At 36.2% G+C, this 15,625-nt stretch overlaps 1 long non-coding RNA gene across 2 annotated transcripts; it reads right to left on the bottom strand.

The window, feature by feature from the left end:
* Window positions 1-1,087: 1,087 nt before the first annotated feature.
* LOC148222365 (uncharacterized) lies at window positions 1,088-15,119 on the bottom strand. 2 transcript variants are annotated; one of them, XR_015806249.1, is made up of 3 exons: window positions 13,999-15,119; window positions 9,395-9,571; window positions 1,088-7,129 (listed from the first exon to the last, which is right to left on the bottom strand). It is a non-coding gene; the product is annotated as an uncharacterized LOC148222365 (long non-coding RNA). The 2 variants fall into 2 exon arrangements; XR_015806250.1 differs by lacking the exon at window positions 13,999-15,119 and adding an exon at window positions 11,629-12,036.
* Between the last annotated feature and the right edge of the window lie 506 nt (window positions 15,120-15,625).

Below are 15,625 nucleotides of genomic sequence, written 5' to 3'. Positions count from 1 at the left end.
TCCAGAGCCTTGCTCTTGCAGACCTGGCTCAGAGTGAGCTCCTGCTGGGATGTGGAGGAGAATGCAGTCAGCAATATCCTCAGGGGAACTGGCCTAGAGCTACCTCGATATTTACATAGCAACAGCCCTGTCCAGCAGCAGCAAGACAGCAGAGTTCTGAGTTACCTGCCTGTCCCTTCAACACTTGCATCTCAGTCTCCACGGTTATCAAAGCCCTTGCAACTTGTAATATGTGACTGCTAAAACCTTCACACCTGATCTGTGCCCCCCACCCATGTGCCAGATTTCAGAGGTAGAGTATGTACTGCTTATTATCACTTGGCTGTGTTAGCTCTAAAATCCTTGTGGAACCGACAGCATTAGACTACTAAAAAAAAATGTTTTTTTATATGTGCAGATATTTTTGCATTAGTTTCAGAACAGTAGATATCAGTAAAAAAGTTTTAAAAATGTTTTGCATTACAGATAAAAAAGTGCTTTTTTTATTTGCATAGGACATTGAGTAGTAATGCAAAGTAACAACACCAGTGAGAGTGCAGAGATTCTCACATATGCAAGGGAGAGTTTAGATTTATGTTTGATACGGCAGAGTGGAGTAAAAGTTTGGGGAGCGAGACCAAAATGGCAAACAGAACTGATGGAACTATGTCTGACTGTAGTTTGGGGGAAAGAACTGACACAGAACAACTTTTACATAGTTGTTCACAAAAACACTAGTTTTAGATTTAATATATTTTTCTGTATGTTGCCTTATTACATAATTAATGTGGAGTGTGAAAGGGGAAATTATAATTTTTTAGTTACATAGCTAGTTACTAACAGAAAAGGCAAAAAGAAAATCGGTCCTAATGGTCACATGCCAAAACATAAATGCTCCAACGTTACAATAAATTTATGCATTCACAAATCTTGTATATTTTAGAAAGATCAGATGAACATCATAACAGTACTAGTTAAAGTGATCCTCTGTATGGAAGTCCATAGTTCTTTATTTTGATTAGGAACAGATCACTGAAAACCATACAAGTATGCAAATATATGCAGCCATTAATACTTGCAAATAAGTATACTGTTAAATTGACTCAGTGTGGCTGTAAGCCAGCTCTTTACATATACAGAGGTATGTAATAGATTTTGTCAGTTTGAATGGCTTGTTACTGTATATAGACACTTCTTCTTTTTGGATGGCACTGCCACAAATGACATAATGAAAGAAATTAAACCTGTGGTGACCCACTTTAATACCTCTCCTTAGGCTTTCTCCCAAGCACTGGAGAGTCTGTGGAAAGGGTGATATCTGTATATGAATCCATGAGTTTACATTCACACACACTCATTTTGTTCCTTAGTTTTGACAAGTTTAGTGGCTGGTTAGGATCTTCCTGAATATCAGTTTATACCTCCATAATTAAAAAATGCTCTATAGCTTTTTGTTAATGTGTCTGTGTTGCAACAAAGATCAGTTAGAGAATCTCTTTGCAGAACCTTGTTTTCAGTTGCTAATCCTTTTTCCTGAACTTGCAGGCCTTGTGGGCAGAAGGTACCTGGAGTAAGTACTTTGTGCTGATGAGCATTGCTACAGTCCCATTAGTTTTTATGGTGAGTCAGGAGATCTATTTTCTTCATACCTCTGTGAGGGATAGTGCTGTATTAGGAAAATTCTCTTTTCCTTTTTAGTTTATATAAATCTGTCTTGCCTCTAGTGTACTGAATTAGAACATGGTTTTTATTTTAAATGCCTGGCTTCCTGAACTATAGCTTACAGAAGATGAACTTTATTGTTCCTGAGGTCCTTTAATATTCACAAATTCCATACTTCCAGTGAAGGTGACGACTAATGACACTTGAAGACTGACTACCCCCATGCACTTCAAGGGACAAAAGTAACAAACAATTGTTCATCGAATGCCCTGTTTTTAGAAAGGACCACAAACAAAAGCAAGGGTGAATCTGAAATCGTGTTTTAAGGCACATTTACTGGATCAGGGATTTGGTTTAAGCACAGAACAGTTTGCTGCAGTTGGAAACCAGCATTATCACAGCAATTAGCCTTGGGCATAATCTTCCCTCTCCTATCTCCTGTTTAGATCATATATCAGCACCAGTACTTCGTGTTGTACTTGTAAGTAATGTACATCCAGTCTATTCCACTGTTCCGTTTTTCCATTATAATGCCTATTTGACACCCTATTTAAAATGCATTTCATTTTACACAAAATAATTATTCAACTATTAATTGTGCACTCATCTTTCCTTCAGTGCTCTTTGTTATCTGATTATGTTGAATATGATTCTGTATATTACTGACTTCCAATTCTGTTCATACTAAACAGAGCCATTAGGAATCCTGTTTATAATGGTGCCATTAAAAATGATATGCTGTCAAGAGTATCTTTTAATGACAGTAGAGAATGTGTGTTTTCAAAGATATTTAATGATTATATGGTTTTAAATGGCAACGGAATATTTTTAATGGATTCCAATACAATAAATCAATCATATATTTCTTGACTTAGTTACATTATATTCATGATAGCTCTGTTTCATGTAATACTGCACAGTTCACTCTGGAATATTTTTTCCCTGTCCCAGCCTTTGGCCTTTGTTCAGGTTTTTATTTTAGATAAGTATTTATCTGAAAGATAGATCTGAAAGATTGTTTTCTGAGTGATGTTTATTTAATTAGATTTGTACCATGATTAAATAGCTACAATACAAAACACTTTTAATGTACAATTATAATTCTAAGTGACAGCACTAGAAAACCTACAAGCTCTTTAAAAGGAGAACTTTGCCAGTAGTCATTAGGACTTTGGATGATTCCCAACACACCAGGAGTGTTGTGCTGTCATGGAACACAGAATAAGAGGAATCTACACCTTGCTACATCCAGGAGAGAAACAGTGATTGCAGAAGACATTGTGGGGTGGGGAAAACCTAGATAGGTCTATGACCATGGAATTTAAAAGCAGTGAAGAAGAGCAGATATCTGAGACTGCTGTTCCATCCCCCAGATGCTCCTGGTGGCTTTCTGATCTAAGTGATTACTCTTGATATTTGCATGATGAGACAGAGTATTACAATTTTTTGTCCTCTCCCTTTCTTCTTGCAACCCTTTGCAGCTGAGAGTGTGGACATCAGGTAGCAGGGCATGAGATAGAAGATAATAATTATTTTTGTGGGACTGACTAATGGAGGACTTAGTTTGCTAAGTGTCACATTAGAGTTATTTTTTGTACTTTCATATGTCTGTTCTTTGATGGTCTGGTGGCAAACTTTCACCAGTGGTGGGATTCAGCTTGAATTTGGTGTAACATCTTAGGTCCTGTGGGTTTGGATTGTATTTTTATATTTTCCTGATAGTCTTCGGACACAGAGCCCATTTATTTGGGTATTGTGTGCAGAGAACTTAAGACTTAATGAAAATTATCTTGTGATGCATTATGTCTCTGCTGCCTTTGCTGCTCCCTGAGAGAAAAATGAAAGTGATTTTTTCTTCTTTTTCTATTTATATTTTCTTTTTTAGCAAGTGAGTTGCTGGGTAATCACTTCTTTTCTTTACAGACATGTACGTGGACATTTTTTGTGAAACTATCTCTGCACTTGGCAACTACAAATTAATTCTTATATGGTGTGTACAGAATCAGTGCCTTTCACTAGTGCTAAACTAAGGTATAAGTTAAACCAAGCTGTGAATACAGTAGGTCTTGGACAGGATGCTGACTTCTAATCTTTTTTCAGTCAGACTGTATAATTTTCAGTGTCCTGATGAAAAAGAAACAGCTTTTCAAGCCATGACCCTATGACTTTATTAATTTTCCTATAGCTTCCTTTTTAAAATGAAAATTGTGCATTTGGAGGTCCTCAGAAGTGAAGATTCTTTTTTGTACTCTTAGCTCTATACATTTTTGAGGTGTGTCACATTAGGCTGTGATAAATATCACTGAAATAATTCTTGAGTATTTTTAGTAGGACAATCCACTGAGAAGAGAAAATTGGTTAAAATTTGCTGACAAGAGCAAGATTTGGCCATATGGCCTAAAAGGCAAGATAAGAATTAGGGAATGTATTTAATTAAATAAGAGCAAATAAATGCTGCTTGATTTTTTTTTCTACTTTCACCTTAATTGAAGGATACCAAGCCTCCATTTGAATTGAAGTATGATTTTTAGATCATAAACTTTTATTTTTACTTTATAGTAAGTCATCATACTGCCAGCTAATTTAAAGCTTAAGAGAATTAGGGGAAAAAAGAATACTTTATTATTCTAGGTCACTATTACAAGATTAGTACATATTCATTGGAAATTTAGGAGGAAGTTGATAAAAGGAGATACATCTCTTTATGGCCTTTCTTTCTGCTCATAGCTTCTGAGGTTTGCTGCATTCAACAGTCTTTCCTTGGGTAGATTTGTGCCCTATTTCTTGGAGGTTTTTGCATCATTGCTTCTCCCAGAACAAAATGTTGTATAATTCTTCTCAAACTCTCATTTGGAGTGAAGTTTATCAGAAGCATAATAATATATAATTCATTTTTGTCTCAACCTGAGCCAGGGGTGAATATGTAAATTAATATTCTGGATCAGCCAAGAGGGTAAGAACCTTTTAAATGGGAGCAGTGTGTGTGAACAGCTGCAGGTGTTTATCACTTCATTGTCATGTGTTTTTTTCTCTTACAGGATAAGACACAGGTTGTTGACTGGAGTATAATCTACACTGTTTCACTGCAGAAGTTGTGTTATGATTATACATGTCCCAGAAATGCTCTGTGGTTAATGACAGTCATGCACTCTGACCCATATGATTTTTTTTCTGGCATTGTTTAAAAAAAGTCTAATTACAAAACCACATTAAATATCATGTGAAATAATAGATTAGAATCCAAATTAACATTAGGCTATTAGACTAAATCTACTAATGCAGTGGCTGAACCCTTCAAAAGGATTTTAACAAAGCTTTGACTGCCTCTATCACGGATCTCTTACATTAAATTTACATTAAATGTATTATTAAGCAAAGTAATAATCCTGTGACATAATTCTGATTAATAATGTGAAGTATTGCACAATGAACGTGGAGTGAAAGTTCATTATTTTTGTTTTGATTATCATTATAGGAGACACATAAGGTTTGTATATTTATTTAGCTGCAACTATGACCCAGACTTCAAATGCACAAATCTTCATTGGTGTTTAAAAACAAACCAACCAAATATTATAGAATCTTCCTACACTTAAAGTATTTTATTAAGAATCTTACATTTCTCAGTTATTTCCACCACGTTGTATTCAGAATATCCCCTTGTTTTATTCCTCACCTTGTTGGTGCATTTTCAATAGTAACAGGAGCCACCCACACAAAAGGTCAGATTTTCAAAGTAGCTCAACACCTGAAAGCTTCCCTAAATGAGCCTTGAAAAGGATTTTCACACCAATAACAAAAATGTGGCAGATCATTTTTCCATACAACCTTTCATCCCAGATACACAAAACACCCATTTATGAGTGGAGCATTGCTCATTAGTCTCATGGTAGGAACAACAGACTAATGTTTTCCAATGTTCTAGGTTAGGATTGAAGATAATCAATGAATATAGAAAATTAACCTAGCTTCACGCAATTGTAACTAAAAGCCATCATAGTGCACGATTTGTTTTTCAAAAATCTTGCATCCTAATGGATTTTAAAATGTTAGGAAACACTGAGCTGCATAACAATAGTATGGTAACTGGGTGCTTCCTAATGAGATACATAAACAGACAGCAAATGCTGCAGGAAAACCTCTGCTGAAAGCAGGGTTCATAAATTTCAGCCCTGTGGGGATTAAGATGACTCCCTGCAACTCAGATACAATCACCTAGAGACAGATTTATGGCTTAAAACACTTGTTTGATAGTAGATACCTAAGGCTTTGGAAGATAAAGGGTGGCTGAGATTGTCTGTACTGCAGATGTGTGTTGGGAAGCTGAGAACCCACTCCTGTGTGAGGGACTCCTCTAGGGGATGACAGGACAAATCTGTAAGATTTTAGCAGACCCCATCCAAAGCCCATCCCAGATGGCTGGAATTCTGCCTATGCACAGAGCAAGCTTCAGGATGGGAACTTAGTGGGCAGAATGAAGGAGTTATTGTCTTAGGTTTAAATCCCTAAATTTTATTTTAGTCTTGTCCAGATCTGGGCCTGATACACTGAGATGAAATAGGTCACATACATATCCAAGATATGTATCACCAGAGGGCAGTGCTAAACTGGGAACTCAAATTTTATTTTGATGTGTAATTCACGCATATGGAAAAAAGCTGCTTTTGTTCTGCTTCAAATATTGCTATTTAAAACCATATTTTATTGAAACTAGTGTGTGTCTGATTTAGGAGCAATGAGAAGCATGATGATTTTAATTGGTGCAAGGAAAAGAATGGTAAAACATTACTTGGAGTTCAGAAAAGAGATTATGCTCTGCTCTGAATTGCTCAGACCCTGAAATATATTTTGTTAGTTCTTCTTAAGAACATTACAAGATTCAAGTTATTTGACATATCCTGTTCTTAGCCTCTTCAGAATGCCTGATTCTCTCTTTTAGACAGTGGGAAAAGGCATGTTCTGTCCGGTGCTGCTCATCCAGGGAAATAAGTCTTGCCTCAGGAGCTGTGGCCTGAGTCACATACAGAGTCATGGCACACAAAGAGTTACTGCAATTTGCATAAAAATGCCAGGAAAGTGCAAACGCTGCTTCATTAATATGAATGAAGTTCACAGGATATTTACAAATTACACAAAGCCCCCCATTTAAAAACATATATATTTGATGCAAGTCACACACGGTGTGTATGTGAAGCAGTTTCTGATACTGGCATAACATGGCGTGACAATAAGTAAATAATAATGGTTGTCTTCATCTTCATTGAGGCAGGAACTTGGACTGGGCACTGACAGTAACAGATGTAGCTGTGGATATTAGTTGAAATGAACTCCAGTGTAGTATATCACAGTAATAGGCTTTGTCAATATGAAGCATGCTGGAAAAGCAGGGACTTAAATCTGCATGAGGAAGTGGAAAAAGGGTCAGATTGAAAAGGATGTGTCTTCAGTGCTGATGTGAGGCTTCTGCCTTTCCAGGGAGCGTGATGCTCTGTACACAGGGAATAATGAGAGAATGAAGTATTAGAAGTATTTTATTAATGAAAGACTGGCTTATTAGTCTGTGATGATGAGAAGCATACTGTGTCTATGGAAATAGGAATCAAAACTGTGATCTAGTACACAGCAAAATCATATAAAATTATATCGGGCATTAAGATTTCCTCATAATAGAGCATATGCAAGTAAATCTATAGAGGCTTTTGTATGAAAAATGATTCTTATCTTTCTTTTGCACTTGTGAGTCACCCATATGACAGTGTATTTTATCATGAGCTGAGTGAAATATAAAATCTTTTTCAGGATATTATGCATTAATCATTAATTTTTATGTTATGAAAACCACAGTATCACAGCTAAGTTGGAAAATGAACTGCATCAACTTCACTTAAAGCTTAAAGGCATTTATTTTAAAATACTGGAATCTAATTCAAGAATGCAGTGCTCTGGTATCATCGCTATTTGGCTTCACAGAAATGAGCTCATCTTTTCATGAAGAATTACATTCCTAACCAATCTCACAGATTAAGACAATATCATGAGTACTGGGCCATTTTTTACACTTTAATTACCATCATAAACCTGAATATCAAACTGTAATTTTATAACTATTCAGACTGTTTACTTATATGATGTGAAGAATGAGAATTTGGAGAGTTGGGTGGTCTGTGTTTTATTTTAATAAGAGGTAAAGCTATATTTTTCTATGGATTAAGTCCAACACAGAGAGAACTGTCAGTGTGAAAACAATAGAATTTATCTCCACTGATGTAGCTTGACATATGAACAAGAGCCTGAATTGTTGCCATGGCAATAAATGTGTAGGACTTATGCATGCATTTTCTGCTATAGGATTTTGATTAATGGCATTGACTAAATAGTCTGAAGTAGAAGAAACACTGCAGCAGGCCTGAGAATAGAGATGGCCTGGAATGAGTATGCACACCCTACTGTACACTTTTACTGGTAAAATAAACTGGTTGCAATTGGAGTTGTCAAGTCTCCAGTAAAATATGAATTGAGGATTTAGCACTTACATTTAGTGTGAGAACTCGAAAAGACAGTCTCTTGAAAAATGAACTGTTAGAACACTTCTATTTTCATATATGGTGTTTCTTCTTTTGGGATGAATGGTTTGAATGATAAAAATAGTCTTTTTCCGACTTTAGTGGCTGTGGGCTCAATACTGGTTTTGATTCAGGAGACAATAAAGTATCTAACTTTGATTCATTCATTAGGGTCTTGAAGCTCTGGGAGGAAAGGGTCAGTGTCCTACTGAGCCAAGGTCTTCATTTGGTGTAGGGAAAATTGTTTTTCTGGGACTGGGGCAAGATGCAGAACACCTTGTGGGAGGTGGTTTTATTAAGGGAACAATCAGAACTTACCAGAAAGGCCTCTAAATAACACAGCCTTTGAATTCAAGTAAATCTGATTGAAAATAATAAACCTACAGGTTTGCCTGAGTTTGTGTGGCTGTGTATACTTAGCTATAGTGCATTTCCAATTCTAAATATATTTATTGTCAAAGAAATGTAAAGTCCTAACTAGTGTTTTACAAGATGTACTTTTCACTGATTTTTCAGTGAATTCTGGAGCACATATGACAACTAATTGTGCCTATATGAGTGATTTAAAAAGAAGTTAGGAAACTCTGCCAAGAATTCCAAACAATTAAAAAAATGCCAAAAATACTTCTCATGTAGGATATGAAGATGCTTCTTCTGATTTTAAGTATATTTTATTCCCATATCTATTTTCATTATAAGAGCTATTTGTGTTTAATCAAGGGTTCAGCTTTTCTCCAGCTCATATTCTATTCCTAATCAACCCTGTCAAGGAATCAGACTGCTGAATTTGTGATGTAGCTATCATTTCTATGGTAATAGGATAGTTGATGAGCACAGTGTTATTGCCTCATTGTAGGATGAGGAAAAAGAAAGACTGGACTGTGTGGGAGGCAGTTAACAGGGACACAAGTGACTGGAGTTGGAGAAAACAAAAACACAGAAAATGATGGCCAATTAAAAGTATTTTTGTGAAAGGATTCACTTCCAATTTGCCTCAATTTGAAACTTTCTCATATTTTATCAGCTCACCAATACCTTAAGAATTGTGTCAGAAATACTAATTAATAAGTATGCTTCAGTGCTTTTGCCATTATGTTATGGTGTCTTGATTTGTGCTTCAGTAGTTGCTCATTGCAAACTTTTTAGGCAAGAAGATATTGTGTTAGTTTTAAAAACCTGATCCTGTTTACCTGATCCTCGTGTTCCCAGTCTCTTACTGGCACCATCTACCTCATGTTGGCACATTCATTTCTCCAGTGGGACAAGGCAGTGGCAATGGAACATGTTCCTTCTGGTCCAGACACTTTCTTGGACTTCGAAAAGGGGGAAGTGATGGTGCCTTAAGTTGATTTTCATGCAATCCAAACCTGGAAGCAGAGGGGAAAAAAGTTTTAATGTGAGACCACCATATTTGTCTTTGGATCTCTCAAATGAATAATACTGCTCTTTTTGGCTCCCATGCCATCTGCTACTGAGTACTACATCACAGGTCTGCCTTCTTTTCTACACCTCTTCCAAAGTAAGGAAGAAGGAAAGGCATGCAAAAACAACCCAGGGAACTTATTTTAAGGATAAGAATGTTTAATTTCATTGGCTTGTGCTTTTGGAAGTGTCTAGTCTTTTAGTCTTTTTAAGATGTCTAGTCCATTACTGTCTAACTCCTCTGTTTCTGGCACCTTCCATGACTTTCAAAGCTCCATCTTGGCTCCAGGTCTTCCTTTCCTGTAACCTTCCTCTGCTCAAGATGTCCTTCAGCAGTGCTGTTCTCAGGGTAGGAGCAGCACATCCCAGGAAAAAGAAGGATTCCAACCAAAGTACCCTGTCTGTTATATTAAATAGCTGTGGTATGAACAGCCATAGGGAACACAAAGCCATACAGCTGGTGCTGATATTCATACTGAAGACCTAACCTGGAAAACACTGGAAATGGAAAACACTGTTTTACTTTCATCTGATCATGAATCGAGCCAGTCTTACATGAGGAAACTCCTTGAAATCCATTTGAACTTAGGTAAAAAGCAAAATTGCTGTTCTGTATTCATTCATAACTTGTTAGCAATGGAAGGATTCTTTAGAGTGCTTATCAGTATCTCAGTATATATAAAGGGTCTTGCACAGAATAGCCTTAAAATAATTTTCTCATTCATCTCCATTGGACTTTCAAAAGGGAACTCTAGTAGAAGCCAACTGTAGGGCAGAGGGGCCTGTCTGTCGAGACTGGAGATATCACAGCACATTCATGGGTTTGACAGGTTATCACCATAATAAGAAGACTGTCAGAGACCTTCCAGCTCTCAAGCAAGAAGATCGACCACGCCAATTATCCCGATTCAGCCACAAAAATAATGGACTTGAATGAAATTCCAAAGCTTGCTAATGGACCCTGGAAGTGACTGAGAAGCTGAGGAGTTAGTGAGCCATTGTCATTGCACATTGGCCTTCGAACACACTGGCCAGCAATAAGTACTGTGATCAACACTGCTTCTCTAATTAATATTCTCTCCATATTGCACAGATTATCTCAATTTTTGTGACCTCTGTTGCCAGATGAGAAGCAGGGGTAGGGATACAGATGACAATAGGAAAAAAACTCCAAACATCATGAGAGTGAAGTAAAGCAAAGAATCTCTTCTTCAGAGGCTGTGCTGAAGTTGCATTACAAATTTACAGAGTTTTAAATCTATCTGAATTATTTTGGAGGCAATCTTGCTAATCTGATGTAGGAGGATGGAGCCAGGCTCCATCCATTGCCAAGCAATAAAAAGAGAAGCAACAGGCACAAACTGATGCACCAGGAGTTCCACTTGACTATGAGGAAGATCTTCACTGTGCAGTGACCAAGCACTGGAACAGATTGTCCAGAGAGGGTGTGGAGTCTCCTTCCCTGGAGATAATTCATAGCAGTCCTATTCCATGTGCTCCACACCATCTAAAATTCAGAGCTGTGAGGTCCCTATCTCTCAGAAACCTAAATACAGAGTAGGGAGCGAGGCCTTGGATCAAACAAATCACTCACTGGCAAAATCAATATCCTAAATTTTTGGTGAAATTGGATTTAGGTAGCCACCTGCATATTAATAGGCAAAAACTTTTAGTTTCAACTGTTTGGCAGTCTTATATAGATCTATATGAATACACAGCTTGATGGGTAGAAACAGAAAAAATAATTAAAAAACAATGAAGAGTAAACTGGGGAATATTTTAAAGAAATTTATCCTTTGATGCTAATTTTCTGTTTGTATAATCAAGAAAACAGGATGAGAAAATAGAAATGTGTGGTATCCACTAGTGCATAGGACTATTTTTTCTTTTTTTTTTTCATCAGTAAAATAGGTTGCTGATAGTCTGTCAATTTTCCTGGGAGAGAGCTTCCTGTGAAAGTATTTCTTTTCTGAAGCCAAGAAAATATATGCTGGAAAATTACCTTGTTTATCTCTACTGATGATGTCTGCCTAGTGAAAATGTTTTTAATTGCCCTTGCCTTCCAGAGAAGCAGTTCTTATCATATCACATTATCATGTAATCTTCCAAGGCCTATAATGTGACATATGGGTTTATTAGTGGGTAACATCTGAAGTGACACGGTTTTAACTAAACATAGATCTAGTCAAGATGCCTGCAACCTTTAGGATCAACAGACACAATCGGTTTGAGAACTAATGATTCCTATTTTTAAAATGTACACAGCAATCCTCAGCAATATTCACACTTTGGTGTGGTCTTTTATCCCACTAAATCAAATAAAATTATAAATTACTGTAGTAATCACACAGAGTGTAAATTTTATAATGCAATGGATTTTAATAATAGAATTTTCTATTTAAGGAAGTACCTTTGATCCAAACAAAAGAGTCTGCCTTAAAAAAAAAAGAGAAAGAAAAGAAAAAAAAGCTGTTTCATTTTATATTGGAAAAATACAATGTGACATCTGGAGAATAAATTGTTCAGTCAGCCAGAAATACGCCTTGTAAAAATTGCTTAGGTTTCTGTAACAAGATTATTTACTGCGACTGTTCACCTATAATACAGCACACTTCTGAAATGGACCTTTTATGAAACACATCAAGCACTGTGGAAATGTATTCAGTGCATTAATCTACAACACTACACACTTTACAACACTTTTAGAACAGATTTTGAAACTCAGATCATCTAATGAGACAGAAAGTTTTTTCTTTATATTCATTCCAGTCACGTTTAACTCTAAACCCTCAGGGTATTTAACATAATGCAATAGGTTTTTCAGAAAATACAGACAAACAAAATGTATTACTTTTCAGATGACTTGTGATCTTGGACTGTTCTCTGTGCATGTTTCCCCTGCCTGTACATAAGGCAGATACCATGTCTATCTTTTGCTCTAGACTTTTATAAATATTTGAGCACCTCAAAGCACGTCAGTTTCTAATCATAGTTTTGTGTAATTAATAGCAACATCTTGATTATGATCATACCAAAGCCAAAGAAAGGGCCAGACACAGAGAGGGTGGCATTGATTTGCCTTGGCTCTGGGTGTCTCAAGTGAAGTAACATGGAAAAATGGAAGCAGAAAAAGGATGCATTTGTGCCTTGTTATAGGCCCTAGATATGCAAGGAACTGCACATGTTCTTTAGCAAGGTGATTTATAGGGCTGAATAAAATAATAAGTAAAGATTGGATGAAAGTTGATTCAGGAAATATCCAGATGAAAAATTAAATTTTACTAGTGATATCTGTGAATAGCTAATATCTAAATCCCAAGAAAAATGACAGTAATCTAACACCTATTTTTTCCCTGTAAAATAGGTTACAGTGAAGTTGCAAGAACGTAGGGGGGAGTCAGTTCTTGACATGCAATTCAGAAATTATTGCATTCAAATTGTGAGATAGATACCGAGACAGTCAGCAGCAGAAAAAAATGGTCACAAAAGCAGGAATATTTCAATTTCTAAACACAGAAGGTGATCTTTAATTGCTGTCTTGCCTGAAAGTATGAAGAGTATTCTGTTGACTGGTAAAAACATTGCATAAATCACATGTTGGAATGCTTGACTCAGACATTGGCACTGTCATACATTGGCAAGTCAGGTTGTCCCAAACGAGTGGGTTTTTTTTCCTCCAGAAGTCCATTATAAAAATGAGAATCAAGATCATAAAATTCCTTAACTGTCAATTGTTATTAAAGATGTAGGTAATAAAAGAAACCAGCTGAAGAATAAGAATGCAGTGTAAAAGCAAAAAGTATATAAAAATCTACTTATTTTTTAGTTTAGATTCCCCTCTCTTCCAGCAGCATGTTTTATAGGAGTGTCTCAGCACAGGTAAAATGCAGGTTTACCTTCAGGTTTTGGGGTAAGCATTCAAGCCTGCCCACATTTCCTGCCAGTTCATGTTGCTTATTATGAATAGAAGTCCAAAATGCCCACCAATTTTATAACATAGGATATTAGCTTGGAAATTGCTGCTCTGGATTGCAATTACTTTCAGTGCTTTATACCAAGATATTACATTTCCTTTGTTGCAAGATAATGGTGCCATATGGAGCAGGCTAAAATTCACTGACTGGAGGAAATGACCAGTCCTTGGATTCCTAGTTTTTCTGCCACTGACTCAGAGATTGGTATGAGAACTTGAGTTTCATCTTGGTAGTCTGATATCTATCTTCATTATGGGTTTTACAGTATTTTTCATATATAAACTGCTGTATTAGTGGTTTTGCTTTTACTTATATTAAAATAAACCTTTATTAAGAAAAAGCAGTAATTTATACAAGCATGGAGTAATTGAGAGATATTATCCATCAAAAGTTCCTACCTGTTGTCTTGCTTTCAAAGATATTTCTTCATGTTTCTTCTGTGCCTTGCCACTTAAAATTAAATCATTCCAAGATTGTGAAGTATTTTTCTTCAGAAGCCTTCTGATGTTGTCATTTTTATATCTTCACATGTGCAATTTTTGCAGTGTTCCACGTTTCCTGCAGATTCCATTCTCTGCCGAATGATTCATGTAATTTACTGGAAGCAGTGTCTACTGTATGTTTGCTTCTTCAGCCATCAGAATATGCATGCATCAGAAGTCATACTGTTTTCTGTAATAACCTCTGGTTTCTTTGTTCTTAAAAATGTCATAATTTATCTCAAATGCTGTTACAATGTTCCTTTTATTTTCCATCTTTATTTTCCTTGATGCCTTTTACCTTCCACTCCCTTCTGCAGTATTGTGCTTTATTTGTCTTATTTTTTAGCTTTGATTATGTTTTTGTTTCATTTCCTCGATTTTGCCATATTAAAAATGACTGAGTTTATTGCTAGCAGAGATATATATGGAGAACTTAGGCTGACATATACTGCAGGCAATTATGAATGGAAATGAAAGGCATATTATGTGCTACACAGTGTGTAGATGAACAGACTAAATAATAAAGAAGTCAATTATATAAGGTAAAGCTGTTGCTTTACTCAATACCTGCTTTTATTGTCAGGTAGCAAATAGATAATTGAAAAAAAGCAGGGAGAAGAGTGGCACCTCTTCATGTAGAAGTTCCATTACATCCCTTGCCTTTACAGATAGTTTCCCCAAGGACTATTGTGCTCCTCAACTTTTATGCCCCAAGTGGTTGGTGCTGTTGCTTGGTGTAACTCTGAGAATTGTGTGAAGAAACTGAGAAACTCCTTGGGTATAGGAGCTAAAACAATGTAAAATATTATTCTCCTATTATTTAAAGCTCCCCTGATTTAAAATTTGATCTTTTCATTGATATGGGAATCTGACTCCCTTGTAAAGCACCTGACAAGAGCTCCACCTGTCTTGGCCCTGTTCCTCTGTGTCTGTGATATGTTGAAGGAAAAAGAGCCAACCATCAAGAAAATAGCAACTGTTCCTAAATGGTGGGATAGGGAGCTAGACAAGGCCTTTGCCTTTCCCCAGTCCAGATAGTTTTGAACTGCTTCTCAGGCTCAAGTAAATCAGATATTTAAATGTATGATGAGCAAACTAAATATGAAATACAGTATCACTGGGAAGAGAGAAAACAGAGAGGTAAGTAGGGCCAGAGATATTACTGATGTTCTGCTGGATGATTGGATTAAAACTGAAGCAGAATATATGTATATATCACAATAAGAAATAGAACTCAAAGGAAATTTAAGCTAACTTCTTTTGTTATGAAAACTGACAAGGCTTCTTTTATAAAAATACCACTGAAAAAACTTTTTCCCTCTGCACATTCTACAGATGGAGTGCAGGAATATGAATTTTCTTGTGGATTCATGGTTATAGTATTAGACAGACTTTAAAACTTCCAGAGATTTTTCCTCTTCAGTTATGATCCTGCACTGAAGTGATAATATTATTCTTTCTGTGCTCAGTAATCCTTGGTCAGCTACTTGGGCTTACAATATCATTAACTTTTTCAAACCAAATCCCAATATTAAAGTAAAAA

This window comes from Sturnus vulgaris, chromosome 12 (assembly GCF_052056855.1).
Source record: "Sturnus vulgaris isolate bStuVul1 chromosome 12, bStuVul1.hap1, whole genome shotgun sequence".
In the NCBI taxonomy this organism is placed as follows: Eukaryota; Metazoa; Chordata; class Aves; order Passeriformes; family Sturnidae; genus Sturnus; species Sturnus vulgaris.
This window is presented reverse-complemented; position numbering and strand designations above follow the sequence as displayed.